The sequence below is a fragment of the Bombus vancouverensis genome, chromosome 17 (assembly GCF_051014615.1).
Source record: "Bombus vancouverensis nearcticus chromosome 17, iyBomVanc1_principal, whole genome shotgun sequence".
Classification (NCBI taxonomy): Eukaryota; Metazoa; Arthropoda; class Insecta; order Hymenoptera; family Apidae; genus Bombus; species Bombus vancouverensis.
Window position 1 is genome coordinate 6,285,850 of NC_134927.1, and position 12,200 is coordinate 6,298,049.

Genomic DNA, 12,200 nt, shown 5'->3' on the forward strand with positions numbered 1-12,200 from the left:
CAGAATGTCTTGACCGGAAACACCGTTCCTCGATCGATGCGAGACTTTTCATTTTAATCATGGACAGTTAATTAGCACGATTGCATTAATGCTTCTCGTCGCGTTGCATAGGATCGATAAAGAACGAGGCGACGTAGATTGCTTCGCTGTCGAGCATTGCCCGGACTCGACCTATTCTCGTAGTCGTTGAGCAACAAGAAAATATTATTACATTTCCATCGAGTTAATCGACGTGCCACTCACGATCGCGGAAAGTAATCTTCTTTTTTGAAGGCATTCGCAGCGTAGATCGACTTCCTTACAAGTTTCTTGAGAAATTCTGACGACACGTTATTCAGTGCATTATATTTGGCATCAATGACACCCTCTTCACGTTGAAACCTGCATGTCGATCGAATCTTCATCACCGACTAACAGCACATCCAATTCCTGCACCGATACGAGTGTCCTTGGCCGATATCGAACTACGTTCATTCGAAGATGCATCACGAGACCTAAGCGTCGATGCATACGTCGTTATAACACGCGTATATAATCTTTTAACGAAAGAAGCTGAGATATACTGTGAAATACGATCCATCCAGATGCAACAGCGTCGCTGATGACCTCACACTGGATGCAACAACGTCGCTGATGACCTCACGCTGGATGCAACTCGACACGCTGAAAAAATCTCATGGCACAAGTTTACGGATACGTCAAATGTTTTCATTGGCTCGAGGGATCGAAGATTAACCAACCCACCGTCATCTTGCGCGTCTTCCTTTTTCAAATCTCTTCGCCTATTTGTAGGCGATTGCCTTCGTAACATTTCATCCACATTCTCAACATTAGTTTGTCGATCGCTTGATTTATGCACACGCAAATAATTTCATATTAACGCGTTGTTCCGTGAACAGATCGTCGAACATTTTCAAGACGCTTGACAGCATGGGCATACCAAAGACGTTGCCATAAACGAACTTAACGTGCGCTCGTCACGTTTAATCTGTTTACACGTAAGACTTTAATTGCATTCTTCGTCCGGGATACCGGATCGTAGCAGCGTTGCTGCGATGATAGTAAAAAAATTATTGTACGCCGTAGATACGTAGATTCGCCTCTTTGTCTGTCCACATAAACGCGTCTGACGCTTATAGGAAATCTCACCTTAAGAGGATTCTCCACATTCCTGCGACATTGCGTTCGATCCGCTTTGCAGCGGCATTTAAACAGGACTTGGGTGGAACGCGCGCAAGGCCGAACAGAAGATCAAAGAGAGTGTTTGACGGCGGTAGCTAAACCCTGGGACGGGCTTCAGCGCGCCATTTTCGACGCGAGTTAGAATTTCAAAATTTTAATTAACCAACAGCCCTCGAGACTCCTGTGCGCGTCGTTAAAAAGAGGACGAAGCCAACGGGGTAAATTCGCAGCGCAAGATGCGCACAATGAGGCACTCGAACGAGCATTTGGAAAAAGGATGGAAAAATGCACACAACACACAGTTTTCCTGGAACTTGGGTATCCGGAGACTTGTTCGCGTGGGGGAAAAATGCACATAACGTGCAGTTTTCCAGGAACTTGGTATCAGGAACTTCGTGTCGGCGAAAATCTGTTCGTCGAATCTTTTGTTCGCGTTGCCCGTCCTCTCCGATTCGATTGAAGTATCTTGAATATTCGTTCCCCTGTCTGACGCCGCGCACAGTGACGTTTGAACTCGCAATGTCAGTGCCATCAACTGTCTCTTCGCACTTTTTCCTAAGTGTCGTATAAAACGCACGTATTTGACCAAAGAAGGATTGCTGGTTAGACGATTATAATTGCACGACCGTGTTGCCTTTGTAAGGAATATGCACTGCATACAAAACGCCCCGTAATTAGCGATACAACTGCGAAGAGCATGATCGTCCGGAGAAGGAGTGAACAGAGAAAGCACAATTTTTAGTTTATCGTGCTTAGTCTGGCTTTGGAGGAAATCGAGTTTGAGGATTTTGCTCTTTCATTTCAGCATGGATACAGATGTTCTTTCGCTTGCATTTGCACGCAACAAGAGAATCTAATTACTAACGATCTTTGATGCTGAGGTAACGTTAAAACTAAATGAGAAAAGGAAACTGAAGAATAATTGAATAAAGAATCGAACAAAGGTAAAGACATTTTGAGAACGTAAGGCGTAGTCTGATTAATTTCTGTGCTGTTTCTCGTGCATTTCACAGAGATATTTTGTTAAATAGGCAGGAAGCGTTTATCATTATCAGATCTACCCAAATCTGTAGAAATTTATACAACACTCTGTTTAAAAAAGTAAATTTGCCTCGAGAAACATTGTTTCGACGTAGAAGATTGTTACAGAAACGTATGTACATCGTACGTTCCGTGTCTCTGGACAAAGAATCTAAAAAAGGCTTCTAAAAGTACTCGTAACAGCGTACAAAACGCTTATATGAGATTATTAAACATTCGATTTAGAGGAATGGAACCTGCAGTAAATTCTAACTAATGAGAAGACGTAGGTAATTATTGCCATAACTCGTTCGTGCTAGATATCTTGCACAAAGTATTTCATTTATCCAACACACGATGTCGAAACAACATCGGAAAATTATTTCATTCGCTTAGAACGATAACTTACGATCTAACAAAGGATACGCTTATAGGCAAATACAGAGATACTTGCGAATACGATACAGCAAATGTATTTTAAATCGTACGACATTGCATTTAATCGACCACGAAGACGATCGCCGTGCAATGGAAGATGTACAATTTATTAAACGGTCTGAGAAAGGTCGTGATTTTTAGCGCGCATTATTCATAAGACACCGACGCTCGCAGTCGTATTCCCAGCACGTTAGCGTCGAAAGTTGTTTGAGATTGAAGCGCTGGCTTGGCCAGCTTTATTTACAGCGCGACCGGCCACGAGCAGGTTAATATTGTAAATGTAATCTCGCGGAATCCAAAGAGAGACGCGAAACGGTCCGTGGCGATCTCGTAATGGCGGGATTTCCGTTCTACAATTTCCACTCGGGGGAATGGGGCTACATCTTGTCGGGGCGACGCTGATTGGATATAAAATTTCATTTTGCCCCGGCACACCTAAATCCACCGGTAACTCTCGATGCTCGCGATTCCGCTTTCAATAAAAGTCCCTTTATCTCCTTAATTGCTATCATCCTCGCGCAATTCTCTCGAAATCGCGGCAGATTTAAAAAAAAAAAGAGAGAAAAAGAAGAGGAGAAACGACGTTGAAAAATGAATCGAAAATCATCTTTGGACCTCGTTCCATTTCATTCACACGTCCGAAAACCTAGTCGAACGAATAGTATGTCGATGAAAAATCATTTTACTTAGCGGGAATCGTAAGAAGGCTGTTTCACTGGTGTTCGACGCAGCAAAATCTGAGACGACAATAAAATAAATCGAATATTATCGAGAAGCGCGCGCGGCCAGTTTTCGTGCTCTCGTTTCTCGACGCGATTTATCAAAGTTCGCTGGAATTTACGGTCGTTGCGAGCTAACAAGCTAATGAAAATAGCCGATCGAAATTTTACCTACATCTATGCGACACAATTAGAAGTTGGTTTACGAGATATAACGCGGAAGTGGAAGCATGGAGCCAGCAGTGCAGTTGCCAGTCGGGACGCAGTCGAATACGCTCGCGGAATAAAGGCGCCGGTATAAAAGGAAACGTGGAGTCGTCGTTTCTCAGCGTGCAGCGCTGTTAAACCTCGTGGCTGTGCGACCGTATGCAGAGCAAACTCTTTGCGGGTTGAACGTATATACCACAAGGTAAAGCTATCCATTCAGCTATCCTGCTGTAATGCGAAAAATCAATACCGCATTAGTTGACGGCGAATGTCAGCGACGAAATTATGAAATGTCAGCTTACGAAATTGGAGAATTTTGCTGGGGAAATTCGTATTGTTACGAATAAACGTTTAACGCGTGCGTTTTCCTTCCTTTTAATCGTACACGTCGTTATATTCTGTCGAAGAAATCAATTGCAACACGCAGCGGAATACAATGGTCAAGACGATGAAGATTTCCATGCGGATACAAAATCGTAGAAAATTCTACGGATTATATCCGGTATCGGCTATCGTAATATGAAGCTACTAGCGTACACTTTAATATTTGCTATATTTGCTAAACGAGTTCTCTTAAATCTGCAAGTTTTTCTCTCCAAAATGATAATCTACGAGCAACTATGGATGTTTTAAAACGAACAGAGTCCAAATAGTGGCCGATTTGCCTCTGACTTCAAGTACGAAATTAAATCGTTTCAATAGCTGTTCTCTAAACGATATCGAAAAATTGACGGTGAATATCGAAAGATTGGTCAACGAGTATCATCTGTGCTCTTTTATCGTTAGCAAACGGTTGTCGTTAGTCGTAACGTTAAACTTTTCACCCGATACAGCTTAATAAGGATCCAATTAGCAAGAAGCACGCGTAAAAAGCCGAGTGAACTTGGTTGCAGCAAAGGGAACACGGAGTCGTGTAATTGTAGAACAAACACCTGTGTAGGAGCAGAACGACAAGACCAAGAATTAACCTGCCTGCACAGCCGTAGGGATGTCCTTGCTTTAATTGCAAGTATGCCCAGGTTACCGCCATTATGTCTCGAAGTGCTGAACACGGGTGGCATCATCCTCTCTGTGCCTGCAAGTAATTTACTTGTAAACTAGTTGAGACGTTTTGCTCGCCGTACGATCGAGCAGGAAGCTCCGTGCGATAGAACCTGAAGGTAATTCGAAGCTAAGGACACGAGATCGAACCGATAAGACGAGTTCGTCTCTCCATCGTTGTCAACTGGCTCTTTTTTTCTATATCTTTGAGAAGAAGTCGAATCGCAGCATCGTTGGCGCGTTGGCGCAGATTAGAAGACGAAGCAAAATTACCTCATCAATAGGAATCAATGAGCAGCGTCAGCAAAGAAAAATTATCAACGCAGACCGCGCTACTATCTCGAGTATAACGGCGTACCAAGTGCGAAGAGGATCTCGTACCTACCACCACGCCACCGTAGATAATTCGATCAACCTGGAAACCAGTGTACGCGATGCATTTATCAACAACGAAAACCTCAAAGCGATATGCTTAGACATCGAGAAAGCGTACGATATAGTTGGGCGTACCAGAGTAATCGCAGTAACTGACAACCTATTGCATCTCGTACGGAATTTCCTAATAGAAGAAGGAGTAACGGTTAGAGAGAAGAACGTACAGTGCATTTGCTCGGAAATAGAAAATCATACTCCTCGAGATTCGGTCATTAGCGTGGCGTCTTTTCTTCAAGAGAAATTAATGATACTTGGAAGTAGATTGCAGATATTTCGCAGTTATTGCCATCTTCTCGTCAGTGTCAGACACGCTGCCGTAATTTCATCTACACTCGATGCCTGTGCAACGTACCTCAACCTAAAGAAGGTTAAACGTAACGCACGAGCTGCTACTTTCTCATTTTGGCGCTCATCTTTCTCAACCTTCTTAGCGCATCTTCGCTAGACGTCGGAACGACGCTTTTTCCTTCCGTAGAGATGGTTGATGAACAACGTTCCGTAAGAATTTCTCCGTGAAAAAATGCCAGCTTCTCGACATCCTTCTCTGTCTGATCCAAATGGCAAATCAACGAAAGCGCGCACGCATCCCCCGATCTAATGGAATGCAACTGGACGCCGGACGAGGCGTCATCGAACGAAGGTTGATTTTACGAAATTAGCCAAACAACGCAAACCATACGCACGGTAAACCTGTCCGTAAGAGTAACTTTGATAGTTCGTTGACCCTCGAGCTCACGTTTCGCCGCGGTGAACCACAATACGCCAGCTGGCTAACCTTGGTTGAGCCAATATTAATTTCATTAATTATGCGCCACCGTATTACGATATTAGCGCCGGCACGGCCATTCCGCTATGCGGCATAATTTCCCCGGGAACCGCACTAATTATTGCGGCAAGGCTTCTTCGAGTACGACGATCTGGTTCGAGGTCGTTCTTACTGGTTCCGAACGTGAGCGAACGAAGGTACCGCGCCGTATCGAAAGTTGCTGATAGTAATTAGAAGAAATTGCAGTGAATCGTGGGAGGAAACCCCATTTCTGGAAAATGTAAAAGCACCGGTTCCTGTAAATGTTGGAGTACGCAGATGATCGATGCGTACGATACACGAGTTCCTGTCGCATTAACGCGATTTGAAAATTTTGGAAATCGCCGCGCAACCTGGTCCAAACTTATGAAAAACGAAAGTGTGTGTATCCGTGGGAAACGTGCGAATTGCACACGAAAGGTCAATCGTCCCATTGATCTAAATGGTTTTAGACAAAAGCCAACAAATGCTGTTAACTAATTGCATGTAAATTACATGCTGCATTGTGTGCACGTGAGCCAATAAAGAAGTTCAGAACTCCGCGATTGCAATAATCGGACAGATCCGTGCAAAAAGGATGAGAATGTTCAAACGCAAGCACGTCGTCATTCTTAGTTCAACAAACGTGATCTATTGGTATTTGTTTTCTCTTGCCTCCTCTTCCTTTGCTTCCTCCTTCAACTTTGTTGCTCTTTTCCCTGTCCTAGTTCTTATCTTGTCTCGTTTCGTCTCTCCTAGCCCCGTGTAACTCCCGTGTACAGCTGTCCAGACCTAATACCCACCTTATGTATGTTATCTGTATCTTTTCCACTTGCCATCTCTCTTCTTAAACCCATCCCTCATACTCCATACGCCGGTACGTTCAGCACTGACACGTGAAACATGTACGTTCTCAACTTTAAATCGCTCTTCAATTTTCTCCGTCCTATGCCCGAAACCTGGTTTAATCTAAGTTAAAACCTTTCTTAAGTTTCCTCTGTCTTATGGCTCAAATCTGGCTTGACTCGACTGAAAATCATCTCTAAGTTGTCTCTATCCTACGCTGCAACAAACGCGGCTTAGCTCGATTGAAATTATTCTTCAATTTTCTCTGTACAATGCCTCAAACCTGATTCGACGAAACATTCGCTTGCCTCTCTATGGCAATTGTTAATTTCTTGCCTCATATCCTTTTACGCGTATATTACAGCAGGTCACTGTACTTTAACGTTGCATCGTATTGCACTAGAAATCAATGTCAATTAATAGTTTGGTTGTTTAATGCAATAAGTCTGCCGCATAACGTTATGGTGTTTGATATCATCTCTTTGAAGTTGCATACAAATTATAACAGACACTTTGCGTAAAGTTGCTTAGGCGGCGAAGGCAAAGCAACTTTGCGGAGTCTCGTTGTCAGTTAAGTTGTTGAAATATGCAATTAAGCGTCTCTTAACGAGCCGTAATACAGGTTACTAGCCGTAAATCGGCTACTATTAATTTTCTGTTAATTGTTGCACATTACTATATTAACCCATTAATTTTCACGCGATAGCAGCCGCGTTGCGTCTACGTAAATTGCTGTCAGTTATTAAAATACAGAAACGAGAGGAAAGAGAGAGAGAGGGCTTTTAGGTGAAAAGAGAGCGAGCGAGCCTGATCCGCTTCGTTATAACGAACAACGCGTAACTCGTGCATAATTTGAGCCTTTAAATTTATGTATTTTCCTGGATAAACGTATCAAAATTAGCATCCAAGCTACGACATACTGCAACTTGCGATTAATCATTCGTAAGGAATAACGCAACAGAGCAACGATAATCCTCTATGTCCGTGTGATTTATCGTCGTAGCTACTTTTCCGTTTATTTCTTCCAACACTCTGATCTCGCCTTTTCCAATCTACAAATCGCTGCAACTGATCGTGTGTGTCTAAGAAAAAAGTCAAACGACTACGTAAATATTGGATCGATAAAATAACGTTGGAAAAGAAACGAGTAAGCCGATAAGGGACTCGACAAATTAGCGTAGGTGTTTCATTTTTGTATAATACGCGACTGTATACGAGCATAACACATAGACGTTTCGCTTTACTATGAATCTATTTTACATAAAATTATCAATAGCACTTGATAATCCAGTGAAGTTCGATTAATTTTCCATTGAAAATTGGTCTGTAAAATAGCGAATATTTGAAGTTAGAAATGCCAATCAGATACAGATTAATCCTAAAATAATTTGTTAATACAATTAGTCCAATTATCAAGCGCTGCTTTCCAACGTAATTATTTCCTTTCCAATTATGGCACGGTGTATCCGTTCTAGTTATTACGTAATTATAGCAATGCTTTTTTCTTCAATAAGACATACAAATTCGTTAATTTACTCAGCTAATTAGTCCTCGCTATAATATACAGAAGTAGAGACAAAGCGCAAAAGTGTCGTTTAATCGATCGACGATTGGCAATACCGCGACGACAAGCTCGAAAAGTTTCAGCTTACTTTCTCGTTAGACCTCGCTTGTCCGAAGATCCGTAATTCTTCATATCTAAAAAATGTCGAATAAATAACATCAAACGCGTTACCCTTTCGCGAAGATCAGGAAAACTCGATTAAGTTGGAGCCAACCGTAAATCCATGGCCGCGTTAAGCATCGCGATATAACCGAGAACATTATCCCATGCTTAATACCACAGAAGGAATTACTCTGGTATGCACGGCTTAAAATTACGAGCTGGGCCGTGCCTGTGTCGACGGTTTCGTTGTGCTCTCGTCAGGGTATTGAGCGTGCTTTATTCGGAAAAGACGATGTCAAAAAATGGCCACTTTCGCAGCTGCTTGCGGACGAAAAATTCCCACAGTACGTTACCTAACAAATTATCAGAGAAAATGTCGATCGATCAGAGTTTTACGTCTACGGAAAACAAAGACATGAAACGGAGAACAAACGTTTGTTTAAATGGCTCACGATATTGATCGTACGAGTGATTTACAATTCTTAGTTGTGAAAAGTTGTAGCAACTTTTCAATGGTGTTTCGCTTTCCTTCTTTCTCTGTTCGTGCTCTAATAAGAAGTTATAATCTGATTTTGCCCGGAAAAGGAAATAATTATTACTGTCCGGTTCGTGTTTAGGTTTCCTTCTTCTTTTTCTATTCGTGCTCTAATAAAAACTTATAATCTAATTTTCCTCGCAAGAGGAAATAATTAGTATTGTCTGGTCGATGTTTAGCTTCCCTTCTTTTTCATATTCCTGCTCTAACCTGAACTTATAATCTGATTTTTCGCGAAACAGCGGATAACCAGCATCGTCCGGCTGGTATTCGGGTTTCCTTCTTTTTCCTGTTCCTGTTCTAATGGGAATTCATAAACTGATTTGCCCCGCAACAGCGAACGATCATCATCGGGCCGATCCTCGCGTTTCTTTCGTTTTCTACGCACGCTCTAATAAGAAACTGTCTGGCGATTAATCGCCGCCAATAATTTCTCGAAATTTATTACACAGGTGAGCGTAGAGGCAGTGAATTCTAAAAACTCGGAGAGCTGTTACAAATAATGTAACAAATCCTTCTGCAATTCGCCCGAACTGTCCGTTTGTTTGCACCCTTTTAAATCATGCAGATGAAAGCAGCGCGTGAACGCATCGGCTGCGTACGAAAAGCCGTCAAAGGGATTTGGAAAAGCGATTGCTATTTCTATCGATGTCTGTCATTCGTTTGAAGCCTCAAACGAATTGTTGCCGGCGGTAAGTCGATACGTTTAACTAGAAATCCGACGTGTAGGCTAACAGAGACGTTCAATCTTTGGTCTCTGTGCTGACGTTGGCGTATTCAAACATAAAGCAGAGGCTGGGCTGGCCGGCTGGCGAAAAACTGTTTTCTCAACAACTTAAATCCACTCGGACAGGATCCACGCCCCTGTCCAAAACTTTCCTGCGTTCTACGTTTGCTCGATAAACACGCCGCCTCGGCTATCTGCACTTTATTGCTTATACCGGAGAACACTTTTGCAAACAGCAATCCATCTAAATAATTTGCGGCCAAAATACAGACACGTACGCGAAACGTGGCCAGGTGGTGCGTTTTACCGGCTCAAGAAATAAAACGAATGAAACGGGGCCGACTCTATCGTATCGATAGCGATCAAAGTTTCACACACGCCGTACTGCGGCAGAATTGAAAGTGTCGACGAAACTGACGACTGACTGACAAAGGCGACAGCAAAGGAAAGTTAAACAAAGCAAAACAGAGTAGGATAAAATAAGCGCAAAAAATCAACGACAGTCTACAGCGAGTCAAAGCTCTCCCCGTGGATCGACAATCGTATAGCGAGTAGCGGTTTATGCATTTTGGCTGATCAGCCCAGAAATTCGACTCGGTTACGTGGACTACGGAATACGTACATTGTCTTTATCCTGCGAACCTGGCTCGTCGTAAGTGCCAGAGATCACATTTTTTTTTTTTTTTTTTTTTTTTAGTGCAGCGAAGAAGCTTCTCCGATTCAACGTTAATTCGCGCATAAAGTTAGGTGAACAAAAGAAACGACCCGTTTCTTGGCCGATCCAGGTCAGGTTAGTGTTAAGAAATATCAGTGGTATTAGTCAGCCGTATCCCCAGCACAGATTTCCCATCGAACCATAAGACTAATAGACTGGCAGCTGAACCGCGATAAAATCGAACAGTCTCGCATCGTCCATTTCTCCGGCCGGGAAATGCCACGTTCTCCCTTGGTTCGCATCCATCATTCTCCGGTGTTTACCTATCTGCCTATATCAGCGTTTCCCCGAGCCCATTTTTGCCACGTTGCGCTCTCAGGCGAAACGCGCTGCTTTCAAAACGGCTCTTGTTCGGTCGTTGGCGTTTCCAACTTGCCTCGAAAATATTATCTTTAACGTAGCGGCTGACGAGGACACGGCGTTGCCGATATCACAGAACCAGGAGACTGCGAAAACATTGTTCGATGTTCTTCCATCCTCTGGCACATGTTCAAACCAGCACCATCGCCACCGCCAATTCTTTCCCGCCCTGTTAATCCACCTTTTTTTTCGTTTCTCCTTCCTTTTTTCAACGAGCCTCTTTTTTCGATACGATCGCCACCGTAATTACCATTAATGGTAATTACCTCGAAGATAATTTCCAACGAGCGCAATTACATTTCTATCGGACAGAGTGCATCGATTATCGGCGGGCGAAAGCCAGCGAATATTATGCCGAATATTCGGATTTTACGGAGCCGCGGCGAAGGAATTTGATATCAGACGAAAGCAATCGAAAAGGGTGGAATGTATATAATTGGAATATTTTTGTTTCAATGAGATGGCGATGGTCGTCCCCTCTGTTATTTCGCCAAACGGTTCGCGCGCGTTGCGGTGAAATGTAATTTTCTGCGGTTTTCAGACCAGATAGACTGCGAACCAAGGTAAAAAAAAATAAGAAATTTCGCTTTGAAATATGAATTTTGAAGAGTCGCGTTTTAGCTTCTAATTTGACGCGTAGAACAAAAATTGTGGAAGAACCAAGTGGTAGAAATTAGCATTAAAAGTGACCGACACTTTCCCCTGGTTCGATTTTCAAATATTTTTCACTCCATCGTTTCAAAATTACCAATTGTTGGAAGGTATTTTTGTAGTAATTTCACGTAGGTGAAAAATTGTTGGGAAACTATCTAGTAAACATTGGTTTTAAAAAATGATTATTCTTTCTTCTGGCTCGCTCTTTAAATACTTTTCAAGGCTTCGTAGGATGTCCATGTTCTCGAAATTTAGTTTAGCCGTTTAGGTGGCGGCTGTTTTTTTCTAAAATCTAAATCTGGCAAGTTTTACGCCTAAAACGGCAACGTTCTTTCGCGTCTTCTCGGTCGTCCGATACGATTAACTGCGCGCTTTTCATCGAACGGAATCGAAAGGTCCAGAGTTTTGTTATACGCAGAAAACAAAAGGAAAAATTCAAACAGTTTAATTCGGTTCAATGGTGAAGTAAAATCTGCCGTGCCTTGAATTCAAACTTGAAATAATAATTAATGGTGCTGACCATACAGAGTCATCAGTTCCCTTTCTGCGTGCTTCCTTTCATGCAGACTTGCGAGATTTATGTAGATTCATTAATCAAGCCATTCACTATTCTCGCTGAATTAAAATATGTAATAAGGGAAATGATTTATCTGAGTAGGAGGTTTTGCAACAACAATTAAAAGCTCACAGCGCTGAGAGAAAGCAACTTCTCTATAAACATTAACGACATGATTAACGAACAAAAGGAGAATATTCTTCCTTTTTGCAAGAGTATTTCTTTCTTTCAAAGACTCTGTATACGTTTTCTCGAGGATATTTTACAGAACAGAGAGAATAAAAAATAATTGTTATCGATCGGTAATTTGCTATT

General features: G+C 42.4%; 1 protein-coding gene across 2 annotated transcripts in view; it reads left to right on the forward strand.

Moving 5' to 3' along the window:
• Nucleotides 1-12,200, forward strand: part of LOC117166140 (uncharacterized) — a 116,086-nt gene that overhangs the window by 16,933 nt on the left and 86,953 nt on the right. The gene's annotated exons all lie outside the window — the stretch shown is intronic.